Source organism: Corythoichthys intestinalis, chromosome 18 (assembly GCF_030265065.1).
Source record: "Corythoichthys intestinalis isolate RoL2023-P3 chromosome 18, ASM3026506v1, whole genome shotgun sequence".
Classification (NCBI taxonomy): domain Eukaryota; kingdom Metazoa; phylum Chordata; class Actinopteri; order Syngnathiformes; family Syngnathidae; genus Corythoichthys; species Corythoichthys intestinalis.
Window position 1 is genome coordinate 44,779,731 of NC_080412.1, and position 12,764 is coordinate 44,792,494.

Sequence of the window (12,764 nt, forward strand, 5' to 3'; positions counted from 1 at the left end):
CCGTGAAAAAAACGACCCAACTCACACCGGTCCGTGGTGCAAAAAAGGTTGGGGACCCCTGTCCCATAACTTATGTTCTCGCTTGCTGTGTATGCTAATGTCCAGCAGATGGCCCTGCAGCATAAGCAGAATTCCTGTTGAGAAAATGGGTATGTGTCAAACATTCTGAAAGATTGGGAGCATTCTGCAAACGTTTCTATGTGGTTTTGTGAACATCACTGTTGAGAGGTGCTAATAAAATGTCAGTCTGGCTTGTTAAATGTGTTTGCTACACACAGAGGATTTCTGCTTTAGGTCCACGCTGAGTGCAAAAATGAATTTACTTATTAAATGGTAACAAATGTGTCATTAAATACTTTTATTTAATATCTATTTCAATATATATTCATTTATTTCACTTTATATTTATTTCATTCATGCACTTCTTGCATTGACGCGTTCTGCTCATAAGCGGATTTTAAGGGGGGGCCAGGCCCCCCCTGGTGTCCGAAAAGTGTCATTGCATGTAATTAACTTTCCTATATATTGACCCGAATATAAGACGGTGTTTTTTGCATTGAAATAAGACTGAAAAAGTGGGGTCGTCTTATATTCGCGGTCTAGACATTATACCCATTCACGACGCTAGATGGCGCCAGAAATCACTGAAGCGATGTTCTATCATGACAGAACTCAGCTACTCTCAAGTTTCATCAGTTTGCATTATTTATTGCAATGTTTTTCCTTATTCAGATACAGTTACAGTTAGACTTCACGTTGATGTTTATTGCAGTTATTGCAATTTTGTTGTTTTATCACAGTAGATTGGTTTATTTACATTTCGAAAACCAGAAGCCAGTCATTTACGAATGTGATCGCACTTTAGTTTACATATTTAAATGTTCAGATATTAAGATTTGAATGAGGCAAAATAACATGCTTTTTCTCTCAAATATATTGTTATTAGGGCTGTCAAAATTATCGCGTTAATGGGCGGTAATTAATTTTCTAAATTAATCACGTTAAATTATTCGACGCAATTAACGCACATGCCCCCCTCAAACAGATTAAAATGACAACACAGCGCTATGCCAACTTGTTACTTGTGTTTTTTGGAGTTTTGCTGCCCTCTGCTGGGGCTTGGGTGCGACTGATTTTATGGGCTTAAGCACCCATGAGCATTGTGTAATTATTGACATCAACAATGGCGGGCTACTAGTTTATTTTTTGACTGAAAATTTTACAAATTTTATTAAAACGAAAACATTAAGAGGGGTTTTAGTGTAAAATTTCTATAACATGTACTAACATTTATCCTTTAAGAACTACAAGTCTTTCTATCCATGGATCGCTTTAACAGAACGTTAATGTTAATGCCATCTTTTTGATTTATTGTTATAATTAACAAATACAGTACATATGTACAGTATGTTGAATGTATATATCCGTCTTGTGTCTTATCTTTCCATTCCAACAATAATTTACAGAAAAATATGGCATATTTTATAGATGGTTTGAATTGCGATTAATTACGATTAATTCATTTTTAAGCTGTGATTAATTCGATTAAAAATTTTAATCGTTTGACAGCCCTAAAAGCAATAAAACTGCAACAAAAATGAATGAAATGAACAAAAAATATACATTTTTATAATGGACCAAAATTATTTTTTGAGCACCTTAGACGGTCATTTGCTTTGCATAGAATTAAAACTATATATACATTAGAAAAAAAATATTTTTAAAAATGTTTTTTTTCTTTGATAGAAAAATTTTTTTTTTTTGATTGGAGCAACTTTTTTTTGGGATTGAATGATTGACACAAATGTCCTAATTATAATATGGCCCAAACACAAAAAGGATTGTTTCAATCATAACCTTTTCAATGAAAAAGTAAGTGTTCAAATGCAAATTTTTCAATCTCAGTTTTTCTTTTTCGTACCACGCTTTCCTTAACCCTTTATTGCCAAATATATCATATTTGATACACCTAAAATTTCATGGTTCTGAGTAGGGTTTTTCCGACCATGTTTTTTTTTTTTGCTCCCGATCCGATCCCGATCGTTTTAGTTTGAGTATCTGCCGATCCCGATATTTCCCTATCCGATTGCTTTTTTTTGTTCCCGATTCAATTCCAATCATTCCCGATAATTTTTCCCGATCATATACATTTTGGCAATGCATTAAGAAAAAAATGAATAAAACTCGGACGAATATATACATTCAACATACAGTACATAAGTACTGTATTTGTTTATTATGACAATAAATCCTCAAGATGGCATTTACATTAACATTCTTTCTGTGAGAGGGATCCACGGATAGAAAGACTTGTGACTTTTTATATTGTGACTAAATATTGCCATCTAGTGTATTTGTTGAGCTTTCAGTAAATGATACTGTCGCCATGCCCAAATGCATGATGGGAAGTGCAACCATGACTGTGCGTAGTGCTACCAATTGATATATCTTCTCTGTGTTGGGAAATAACATTAGGTGTTAAGAAAAAGATCAGTTGCTACCTTGCTTCCCCACATTGCTACCCATGACATTTGTAATCATAGGGAAAGGGATTGTAAGGCTTTAGCCAATTAAAAAAAGGCTCCAAAGGCTGCCAAAATTCTCTCTACTCATTTTACGCTGCCTTTTATATCTCTATATAGGTAAGACGGCGCCATTACAGATTGAGTGCGACAATGCGTGGGTTAAATATTTTAATGTGATACATTTTTATAAAAATTAATTACCGCCGTTATCGGGATAAATTTGATAACCCTACCTTAAGCCTAAACTAAAGACTCTGGATGAGTGTAACATTATGTTTGTAACTTTAAATACAATTAGAAAACGATGTAATTAAAATATATATATGTATTAAAAAAAAGCATGGCCGATATTTTTTTGCCGATTCCGATATTTTGAAAATGACGTGATCGGACCCGATCGATCCGCATCCCGATCGATCGGGTCCGATCATCTCTAGCGCTTAGCGCTCTTTATTAGCGCTTAGCGCTCTACTGCTTTAAGATGGCGGCTGTTTACTAACGCCGCTGACTCTGTCATTTCGCATGTAGTTCAACATACATGTGATCTCTATAAGACGCATCAGACGCTACCTGCTACCAACGTAGCAACGTGTGGGCTAGTCGGCCTCGTTTGTAGCGGCTGTCGGCTGTAGTAAGTTTTTTTTTTTTTTTGCTTCTTCCTCTACGCACGTGACATCAGTGCGTTGTACCGCATTAAAAGTAGTCCGAGCAAAACGTGATGCTTAGAGCTGTCAAAATAAAGGATTACTCGAGGTGAATAAAATTACTCAGATCAGTTTTTAAACTCGAGTTACTCGAGTATTCATTTCAGCTCTAATTAGGACCTTATTTTTCACATTTTAGGATTCTCTGATAAGTGCTTCGTGTTGCAGGTTTAATTTTAAAAAATAAATGTCACTCAGAGCATCCATCTTTCAACTCCAGGTAAAAATACAGTAATAGAGCAAGTGAGTGACAGGTAAGCCGATAAGAAGTTCTCAGTTCAATGTCAGCATGCTGTAATAAATAAATAAATTAATTAATTAATAAGGTGCCATTCCTCTCATTGTTTAATCATCTTCCATCTAGAAATGCAGCCCGTTTCCTCAGTCAAGTGTTCGGGAACAACTTGATGAAAGTGAACTCCGCTATTTCTCAAGAGTGCAGTGGGAGGCTTCTTTTTGGCCCCAACTTCCTCAATATGGGTTCACCGTTAAAGTGACTTGCATGTTAAGCGCTCTCGCTCTTTGTTGAGGCAAGGCAAATTTATTTGTATAGCACAAACATCATATGAAAATCAGGAAGACAATGTTGACAAATACAAATAAAAACATAAGATGATACTTAAAATTCACATTAAATCATGAAATATGTGAAATTTAAATGTATGGCCCGTGGGCCGGAAGAGGCCCGCCAGGGCGTTCAATCATCAGTGCGTCAATAATGGCCATCTGGGCTAGGGATGTCCCGATCCAGGTTTTTGCACTTCCGATCCGATACCGATATTGTTTTGCACTTCCGATCCGATACCGATACTGGCCGATACCGGCCTATCTGAGCACGTGTTAAAGTTTAAAGTTACAGTGCCTTGCAAAAGTATTCGGCCCCCTTGAACCTTTCGCCACATTTCAGACTTCAAACATAAAGATATAAAATTTTAAATTTTTGTCAAGAATCAACAACAAGTGGGACACAATCGTGAAGTGGAACAACATTTATTGGATAATTTAAACTTTTTTAACAAATAAAAAAGTGAAAAGTGGGGCGTGCAATATTATTTGGCCCCCTTGCGTTAATACTTTGTAGCGCCACCTTTTGCTCCAATTACAGCTGCAAGTCGCTTGGGGTATGTTTCTATCAGTTTTGCACATCGAGAGACTGACATTCTTGCCCATTCTTCCTTGCAAAACAACTCGAGCTCAGTGAGGTTGGATGGAGAGTGTTTGTGAACAGCAGTCTTCAGCTCTTTCCACAGATTCTCCATTGGATTCAGGTCTGGACTTTGACTTGGCCATTCTAACACCTGGATACGTTTATTTTTGAACCATTCCATTGTAGATTTGGCTTTATGTTTTGGATCATTGTCCTGTTGGAAGAGAAATCTCCGTCCCAGTCTCAGGTCTTGTGCAGATACCAACAGGTTTTCTTCCAGAATGTTCCTGTATTTGGCTGCATCCATCTTCCCGTCAATTTTAACCATCTTCCCTGTCCCTGCTGAAGAAAAGCAGGCCCAAACCAGGCCAAACAGTTCAATTTTGGTTTCATCTGACCAGAGCACCTTCTTCCACATGTTTGGTGTGTCTCCCAGGTGGCTTGTGGCAAACTTTAAACGAGACTTTTTATGGATATCTTTGAGAAATGGCTTTCTTCTTGCCACTCTTCCATAAAGGCCAGATTTGTGCAGTGTACGACTGATTGTTGTCCTATGGACAGACTCTCCCACCTCAGCTGTAGATCTCTGCAGTTCATCCAGAGTGATCATGGGCCTCTTGGCTGCATCTCTGATCAGTTTTCCCCTTGTTTTTAGAAGAAAGTTTGGAAGGACGACCGGGTCTTGGTCTGATGCTCCTTCCATTTCAATATGATGGCTTGCACAGTGCTCCTTGAGATGTTTAAAGCTTGGGAAATCTTTTTGTATCCAAATCCGGCTTTAAACTTCTCCACAACAGTATCTCGGACCTGCCTGGTGTGTTCCTTGGTTTTCATAATGCTCTCTGCACTTTAAACAGAACCCTGAGACTATCACAGAGCAGGTGCATTTATACGGAGACTTGATTACACACAGGTGGATTCTATTTATCATCATCGGTCATTTAGGACAACATTGGATCATTCAGAGATCCTCACTGAACTTCTGGAGTGAGTTTGCTGCACTGAAAGTAAAGGGGCCGAATAATATTGCACGCCCCACTTTTCAGTTTTTTATTTGTTAAAAAAGTTTAAATTATCCAATAAATGTTGTTCCACTTCACCATTGTGTCCCACTTGTTGTTGATTCGTGACAAAAAAATAAAATTTCATATCTTTATGTTTGAAGCCTGAAATGTGGCGAAAGGTTGCAAGATTCAAGGGGGCCGAATACTTTTGCAAGGCACTGTATATCAGTAGCCATGTCCTTAAGTTTTTATGATAGTTTACCTCTGACCTTTTTACTGCAATAATATAATGAAAACCTGAAATTATGGCCTTTAGTTTTGGGCACCCCAAGATTTTAAGTGGCCCCATCTGGCCACCCCTATGAAAAATTTCTGGAGGCGCCACTGGTTCTATGTGATGTTCATTGATAGAACGGCTCTGAAGATAAGAAGAATAAAGCCACAAAACGAGAGCGTTTCACAACACTGACATGTTGACACTTTGTTTCCACACATTTCCTGCAAGTGAGCGGCTCGCTTATCTTCCTCGTTTTGACTTCCCCTTTGCTGCCTTAATGTTCACGTCGGTCGTCACTGTCGACTCTTTAGTCGCCAAGGACGGGCGCGCCGAGAGCCGTCGGCCCTAGACACCGCAGGTAACCTACGGATTTGAACGACTCTACCAATGCTTTGCCTGTTTTGAATGGAACTTTTCTCCTATACAGCCAGATCTATTGGGAGCGAACCGGCCCCCCACTTAGTGTATTTGACAGGCTGAGTCGGACACTCTGATTCAGTGAGTGTCAGTTTGTCAAATACCCGAAGTGAGGCGTCACTGGTCTACGAGACGACGACGACGACGACAAACTCCCCTGAAACGACTCGTCTACGTGCCCGAATGAATGGATCTTATTGATAAGTCATTAGAAATTGGGCAATATCTATACTGTGTGATTAAATAGTTGATCATATGTAAGACAGAATATGATGCAACATGACTCAATGACAAAAAAGGTGAATATGTACGATATTATACAATTAAACCGCTTCTGCACGATGTTTCTTACTAAACATTTTTGGTTTAACTGGAAAAATACAGTATGCATAAAAAAAAATATTTTTTTTTTGCCACCCTAAAAAAAGTTTTAAAACTCATTGAAAATAACAACAGATAAATATTGGCTTTCTGCTGAAGTCCAAAAATGATCAGTCTTTTTTTTTTTTTTTTTTGCGCTTCCTGTTCCTGTCTGTACTGATATTGTGTCAATGTGTCCTACTTTGGCGCCAAGAAGTTGCATTTCATATTTGCCAAATGGAGCATTCATTGGAATTGACTTTGAAAATACTGTCCTGCCTTGAGTTCAGTTCTGTTAAGTTTGTGCGTGTAGTCACAGGGATGCATCTGGGAAATTTTAAAAAAAATTAATTAATCACGTTAAAATGTTTGACGCAATTAATGCACATGCCCCGCTCAAACAGATTAAAATGACAGCACAGCTTAATTTTCACTTGTTACTTGTTTTTTGGTGTTTGGCGCTCTCTGCTGGCACTTGGGTCCAACTGATTTTATGTGTTACACCATGAGTGAGCATGGTGTAATTATTGACATCAATAATGGCGAGCTACTAGTTTATTTTTTGATTGAAAATTTTACAAATTTTAATAAAACGAAAACATTAAAAGGGGTTTTTAATATAAAATTTCTATAACTTGTACTAACATTTATCTTTTAAGAACTACAAATCTTCCTATCCATATTTCGCTTTAAGAGAATGTTAATAATGTTAATGCCATCTTGTTGATTTATTGTTACAATAAACAAATACAGCTTATGTACAGTATGTTGAATGCATATATCCGTTTTGTGTCTTATCTTTCCATTCCAACAATAATTTACAGAAAAATATGGCATATTTTAGAGATGGTCTGAATTGCGATTCATTACGATTAATTAATATTTAAGCTGTAATTAACTCGATTAAAAATTTTAATCGTTTGACAGCCCTAGTAAATCGATTATCTCTTTCGAAAGTTTCCGGCGGATTACGGAAAAGCCCGAGATAGCCTCTTCCATGACTTTGGAACGCACCAAAACAAATGCAAGGTGATTATGGCTAGATATCGGTAAGGCAAGATGGCAGACGACGAAAGTTAAAACCTCTGAAGGAAAATGAACAGTTTTCAATTGCTGTTTAACTAAATTTATTTCTTTAGGTATTTTAACAGAAGTATGTCATATGTGGTACAGATCATGTAGCAATATGCCCCAATCGTAATAGAATTGCGCCGGTGCTGGCGCAGTGGAGTTACAAAGTTGCGCCAGTGGCTGTCAAAATGCGCAAATGGCGCAAGGGCGCGGCCCAGATGCATCCCTGTAGTCATCGTGATTACCCATTGATTTCACCTGTTGTGGCCTGCTCCTTGTGTCTTGACCAATCCGCTGCCTCTTGTATCACGCACTTGTGCTTCATTGTCTCATTACCCCTTGTCTGTGTATTTTAGCTCCCAGTTTCTGTTCACTCCTTGTTGCGTCATTGTCGATGTCTACCCAAGCATCTTTTCTCGTCATGATTTTTGCCCTGGTTGTTCCTGTAGTAAATTTTGATACCTTTTGTTTGATCCCCTTGATTTTTATTTGTACTTGTGTTTTATGTTAACAATCAATAAACAATTTTGAGTTTTCCGCCATCCTGCCTTGCATTTGCATTTTTCCCTGTTGTTTTTAGAAGTAAAATCTTAAGCCCGAACCTGACCCGACCTGAATTTCGGGCCGGGTCGGGCCCAAAATGTCAATTATTTATGTTCAGGTCAGGTTGGGCTGGACTTCTCTCTCGCTAACTTTTTTAAAATAAATGAGTATATATTTTTATATGGCGGAAAACACAGACAAGGCTGAAAAAGCAGTTTCTGCTCTTGCACACCTCTTTAAAATAAACTGTTTTATTTTTAGTAGGGCTGTCAAAATTATCGCGTTAACAGGCGGCAATTATTTTTTAAAAATAATCACGTTAAAATATTTGACGCAATTAACGCACATGCCCCGCTCAAACAGACTAAAATGACAGCAGTGTCATGTCCACTTGTTACTTGTGTTTTTTGTCTCCCTCTGCTGGCGCTTTGGTGTGTAGGAATATATTTCCATTTATTCACAATAATCATAAGTGGACATTGCATTCTCCATCATAAGATAGTATATGCCATTGAAAAGCAGCACATCTGGAAAATATTAGCTAGTCCTAGTAGATGGGGGTTCACAATGCACATTCCAAGTAATTTTGACCCTGCCCCCAAAGTAAAGGGAAGAAAAAGACTCCAAGCAGAGAGGCCGGCACTTTTGTCTTTTTGTCTACTGGTACCAAGATGTCTCGTCTGTATTTGTTTGTCTTTCCGTGTAAATTCTTTGTTCTTTTTTATTTCCGAATTCTATGTCATTATCTCCTGTTCTTTGTAAGAATAAAACAACCTGTAACAAGGATAATCGACTATTTTCCTTCAGGTGCGACTGATTTTATGCACCATGAGCATTGTGTAATTATTGACATCAACAATGCCGAGCTACTTGTTTATTGTTTGATTGAAAATTATACAAATTATATTAAAACGAAAACATTAAGAGGGGTTTTAATATAAAATTTCTTTAACTTGTACTAACATTTATCTTTTAAGAACTACAAGTCTTTCTATCCATGGATCGCTTAAACAGAATGTTAATGTTAATGCCATCTTGTTGAGTTATTGTTATAATAAACAAATACAGTACTTACGTACAGTATGTTGAATGTATATATCCGTCTTGTGTCTTATCTTTCCATTCCAACAATAATTTACAGAAAAATATTGCATATTTTATAGATGGTTTAAATTGCGATTAATTACGATTAATTCATTTTTAAGCTGTGATTAACTCGACTAAAAATTTTAATCGTTTAACAGCCCTATATGAAGACAAACTGACCAGAATTCATTAAGGGGAAGGAATTTTTTTTCTAATACAATTTTCATCACTGCTATGCAACAGTTTGTCCACCATGTGGTAATATTGCTCCATCTCATTACCAATGCTTTACACCGCATACAATCTGATAAAGTGCCATGAAAACTAAGAATAGTACTGATATATGGATTAGTACTGATAAATTGATTTGTACACTTCCTTCCTGGACCTGTTGATTGAAAGTATACAAAGAAACGGGTTTAAACTGCTGTGATCTAATGGAAGAGCAATGAATTATTTCCCCGGTCACTACAAGTGGTTTAAAAAAATAATAAGACAAAAATGAATTGTCAAAATGAATACTAACTTCCTAATACCACTCTTGTGTTGATAGTTCAATAACACATATAGACAAGTATTACAAACATTAACTGTAAAATTTAAAACATTGTGATTCTGCATTTTATATTTTATTTTTCTAAATATAATAAAAAGTGCGCTATATAGACTCATGTACCTACTTACAATGGGTTAGTCAAGCATAAATGTAGCGAGCGCTTTCTATTTTCTAATCAGACAGCTATTCAGTTATACAATAGCACTTAACACACAGTTTACCCCCTGTCATGTCAAATGCGCACGGAAACCCAGTACGGTTTCACCAATCACAATAAAAAACAAACCTTTGATTAAAATTGGTGCATCGTGAAAAATAGCTAGGGGAGCACAAATTCAAACTTATTAGTTATTTCTCCTCTGTCTTTAATGACAATAGTGTATAATTTGAATAATACATATCCCAATATTAGCAACACCTTTGCAATTGTTCCCTGTTATTTTTTGTAAAACTTGATAGTGAGGAGGATGAATTTATTATTATTTTTTTTACATGATATACTTATTAAGAAAACTTTGTTGTGCCATGCGTCTTATGGAACTATTTTTAAAAGCATTTAAAGGTGACTGTATTTTTTTTTCTTTCTCTTCCAGATAACATTGAAACTCTAAAGTCTCAAAGAAATTGTATAGCCCCATAAAAGAAAATACTGTATTCAAATAATAAGGCATTTTGATCTAACAAAGCAAAGGAAAAAAAGAAACGCTAAGGATCTCCCCTCTCATTCAAAAGAAGTGCTTTGGCGCCACCTTGTGACGTCTTGGTGTCAAGGAACCGTGCTAATGGAAAAAAAGGCATTTCTTTTAATCCTGTTTTTGTGCTTTTTTTTTGGGTGGCATTAATGAACATCTTTACTGAAATAACAATAGACGCAGTGGCGGATTTGGCAATTTTGAGGCCAAAGGCGAACATATCCAGGGGCCCTCTTCATGGGTCAGGGGTTAAAAGGGTGAGAAGGGTGTGGAGGAACACTAGGGCTGGCCTAAACGACAAATTTTCTCCTGGTTATTCAGCAGACTAGATTTACGATTAGTTGACTAATCTAATAATTTTTTTTTTACTAATTTAGAAATGAAATTTTTGTTGACGCTTATTAATTCACAAAATCATTTTGGACCACTTAAATTCTTTATTAAAGTACAAATGATCATGTAAATAACAATAATTAATCACAAATAAACAATGCGGTGAAATGCTGATAGCATTTACTAGTGCAAAACAATGGAAAGTAAACAAATTCAGAAAAGTGACTTTGCCTTTCCAACATTATTCAAAACAATTCTTTAAAAAAAATTCTAGCATTATTATTATAGTATACTACTATATATAATAGTAGTATAATAATTATAATAATTATTCATTGCCAATCATATTTGTCATAAAGTGTCATTTGAAAGCTATTAGTGTAGAATCTGTATTCTGTAGTATTTACTCAAATTATTATAATATTAATTCTGAAGTATGTGGGATTAACTCCAGAAATCATTATTTATATGACAAACATGACGTGCTTTTGCTGTTAACCAGCTTTTGCGTGTATGACTGATTGGAACTGTACTACATTGTTTTGCCACAGGATGTGCTGTCGTGTATTTTATGTTCGGTGTAAAGAAGAAGAAGAAAGTTAAAAGAGGCATTAGAGGCCTGTTCTCAACTTCTCTCTCACTGCACTTTGGCTCGTTGTCGTGAAACAGTCCATTGTAGTGTGTGTGAGGGAGAGATGATATAAATGCAGCATTCAAATGGCTCTCTTTTTTTGTTTTGTTATTTGTTTGTTTGGTATGCGGACATAATTGTACATGACGAATAGTTAGGGGTGATGCTGGCTCCGGTGGCCCAAGCCCTTGCTTATTGGGGCAAGGGCAGCTGGTTGGGGGCCCCCTACTGTTTGGGGGCCTAAGGCGATCGCCCACTTCGCCTGAATAGTAGATCCGCCTATGTCGGGACATTCCTGGGCCCATTTTTAGGCCAAAAATGTCTCTAAACAATGAAACGATGATCAAAATACAGTGCCTTGCAAAACTATTCGGCCCCCTTGAACCTTGCAACCTTTCGCCACATTTCAGGCTTCAAACATAAAGATATAAAATTTGAATTTTTTGTCAAGAATCAACAACAAGTGGGACACAATCGTGAAGTGGAACAAAATTTATTGGATAATTTAAACTTTTTTAACAAATAAAAAACTGAAAAGTGGGCCGTGCAATATTATTCGTCCCCCTTGCGTTAATACTTTGTAGCGCCACCTTTTGCTCCAATTACAGCTGCAAGTCGCTTGGGGTATGTTTCCATCAGTTTTGCACATCGAGAGACTGACATTCTTGCCCATTTTTCCTTGCAAAACAGCTCGAGCTCAGTGAGGTTGGATGGAGAGTGTTTGTGAACAGCAGTCTTCAGCTCTTTCCACAGATTCTCGATTGGATTCAGGTCTGGACTTTGACTTGGCCATTCTAACACCTGGATACGTTTATTTTTTAACCATTCCATTGTAGATTTGGCTTTATGTTTTGGATCATTGTCCTGTTGGAAGAGAAATCTCCGTCCCAGTCTCAGGTCTTATGCAGATACCAACAGGTTTTCTTCCAGAATGTTCCTGTATTTGGCTGCATCCATCTTCCCGTCAATTTTAACCATCTTCCCTGTCCCTGCTGAAGAAAAGCAGGCCCAAACCATGATGCTGCCACCACCATGTTTGACAGTGGGGATGGTGTGTTCAGGGTGATGACCTGTGTTGCTTTTACGCCAAACATCGTTTTGCATTGTGGCCAAACAGTTCAATTTTGGTTTCATCTGACCAGAGCACCTTCTTCCACGTTTGGTGTGTCTCCCAGGTGGCTTGTGGCAAACTTTAAATGAGACTTTTTATGGATATCTTTGAGAAATGGCTTTCTTCTTGCCACTCTTCCATAAAGGCCAGATTTGTGCAGTGTACGACTGATTGTTGTCCTATGGGCAGACTCTCCCACCTCAGCTGTAGATCTCTGCAGTTCATCCAGAGTGATCATGGGCCTCTTGGCTGCATCTCTGATCAGTTTTCTCCTTGTTTGAGAAGAAAGTTTGGAAGAACGGCCGGG

General features: G+C 37.3%; 1 long non-coding RNA gene across 1 annotated transcript in view; it reads right to left on the reverse strand.

Moving 5' to 3' along the window:
• Positions 1-12,764, reverse strand: part of LOC130907031 (uncharacterized) — a 61,436-nt gene continuing 48,672 nt past the window's right edge. The window contains exon 3 of the long non-coding RNA XR_009061404.1: positions 1-134. This is a non-coding gene — a long non-coding RNA (uncharacterized LOC130907031). The remainder of the gene's footprint in view (positions 135-12,764) is intronic.